The sequence below is a fragment of the Alosa sapidissima genome, chromosome 24 (assembly GCF_018492685.1).
Source record: "Alosa sapidissima isolate fAloSap1 chromosome 24, fAloSap1.pri, whole genome shotgun sequence".
NCBI lineage: Eukaryota > Metazoa > Chordata > Actinopteri > Clupeiformes > Clupeidae > Alosa > Alosa sapidissima.
The window spans coordinates 6,369,845-6,372,344 of NC_055980.1; the positions used below are offsets into that span (position 1 = coordinate 6,369,845).

The 2,500-nt window shown below is 40.0% G+C and overlaps 1 protein-coding gene across 3 annotated transcripts in view; it reads right to left on the reverse strand.

Moving 5' to 3' along the window:
• The window catches only part of kcnh4b (potassium voltage-gated channel, subfamily H (eag-related), member 4b), a 61,718-nt gene that overhangs the window by 12,952 nt on the left and 46,266 nt on the right, over nucleotides 1–2,500 (reverse strand). The window lies entirely within an intron of this gene.

A 2,500-nucleotide genomic window follows, 5' to 3' on the forward strand; every position in this document is an offset into this window, starting at 1 on the left:
TATGTTTTACATTCATTCCTATGGGAAACGGTCGCGGTTACACTTTCAACATAAAGTTTGTATATTTACACTTCGAATTTCGTTACAGCATTTATATGACAACGACCCTATGGTCTAACAAAGATAACAATGTCTTCCGATTTTAGTTTAATGCAATTTTCTGAATTTGAGAGGCCTCATTATATAGGCTACATAATGCACCTATTCAATTCAATGTATTATGCTTATAACATTACGACACTTTTTTTGTTACTGTCAGTGAACAGCACCGAATGAAAGTCAACATTTTCTTTATATCTAGTGATGGTGATCATGTCGTTAGTTCAGATAAGTAGGCTACCGGGCAAACTTAGTCAGAAGATCAGAATATGAAGCATCATGATAGCTAGCTGGGCTAACTTTTTAGTCCCACCTGTGAGCCACCCCAGTTACTTAGCTTCTAGCCGCCGCCGATTAGGCTGGTCGTGTCTTCAGCATGAATATTTTCGATAACTACTGTTCGTGATTGATTGCCATTGACATCGTCAGGGTACGGCTTACCAAAGAGGGAGATAATATGGGCAAGTCGCAGTTTTGCAGGTGCTTGTGTGGGCTGTGCCGTCCCGATGGAAACTGGTGGAGAGCTGCAGTAACTAGGGAAGCGAGTGCATTTTGGCCGCTGGTCGAGGAGCTCCCCTGTGACCAGCATATTACATGATCTATCTACCTATCTATCTACCTGTCTATATACATATCTAGGCTATCTATAGCCTATCTATTTATCTATAATCTGCGCTATCTACTGCTGAACAATCCCTTACTCGTCTCTCTTTACTCCTCTCTCATTACTCTCAAGGGTCTCAAGGTGGGCTTTGGTCTGTAGTCTCCCCAAGGTGACGTAATGCAATGCATTGTGGGGGAAAGGAGAATCACTTCAAACGCTGTGAAATAGTACCTGCTTTTTCGTATTATATTCCGCTTTGTGATACCCAACAACATCAAATACAATGGATAACAGTTTAAATGTTTATTATCAACAAGCAAATTGTGCAAATTCGTTGGAAAATGAACCCTGCAACACGGCCTTTAACAAGCGCAGCTGCCTTTAGGCCATTATGACATCACAGCCTTTTAAGTTTATGGGGGGAAAATGAGCTTTTTAACATTTTTAATCCCCTATTTCTGAAAAAGTATAAACTTTTTAAAAAATCTGAAAAAATACATCTCTTGCCCCACTCCAGACCTTCAGAACAGTTATTTCAACATGTCTGTACGTTAAGCGGTTAGAGTCGCATTAATTCTTGAAAAGGTAAAAAGAAAAAAGGTTATAATAATAGTCCATGAGCCACAGGGGGTCGTCACTACCACTTGGGGGGGCAAATTCTCACTATATTTTTCTGAAAGCTACATATCTCTGGAGTATAAAATGGTATGATAGCAAGTTGAATCTTGTAGCTTTGTGGCTGTACAGGCCTTCAAAGTTGACCTCTGATTTGAAAAAAAAGGAAATTCCGTCTATTGGCTTTTTTTGTTAAAACACTCATAAGAGCCCAGAAACAATCCAAATCTTATTATTACTGATGCATATGTGGTGTTTGATGTTGGCATACATATTTTGACTCATTATGTGATTTTGCTCAAGATTTATGTGCAAAAAAATTTTGAGTTTTCAGAGCAACATGTTATGGCAATACCTGAATGCAGACCTTATTGATCATTACTATTCTACCTTCCTTACTTTCAATTGCGAGTTGAAATTAATTTTAAATGATGACATACATAGGTCTGCAGTACAAATGTTTTTTAAATTGTAGCTGAAACGAGTACAAAGGATCTTTAATCTATTCATTGAATTCATCGTCAGAACAGGAGCACAGAGGATGCCATCTCTATGGCACTTCACTCTGCCCTGTCCCACCTTGACAATAGCAACACCTATGTAAGAATGCTGTTCATTGACTTCAGCTCAGCATTCACCATCATCCCCTCCAAACTGATCACCAAACTCAGTGAACTCCCTCTGTAACTGGATTCTGGACTACTTGTATTGCATTCATTGTGTCTACACTTGAGATAAATAAGTTTGGTTTTTCTTTTATCATATACACCTATATTGGTAGATGTTTTTTCTTTACCTTGACATGTTTCGACGTATACTTCCATCTTCATCAAAAGGTTTTTATCAGCTGATGTTGTTACGGAGGTGTGATCCACCTATCAGTTTTTTGACAGGTGGACCACACCTCCTGCTGTCAGTCAGCCGCCCCCCAGGATGGCACTCCAGGTATGGGAGAGCATATACGCTCCCACATCTCTGTTCATTGTCTTTGGGCTCCGCTTTCTTATTTCAATCACCTCCTTTATCCAGCGGTGGTATCAGTTGTTCTCCTGCTTAATGACTCTGGCATGCAGGAGGTGTGGTCCACCTGTCAAAAAACTGACAGGTGGATCACACCTCCGTAACAACATCAGCTGATAAAAATGTGTCACACTACTCCACCGTGTGACCTTCTGATGAAGA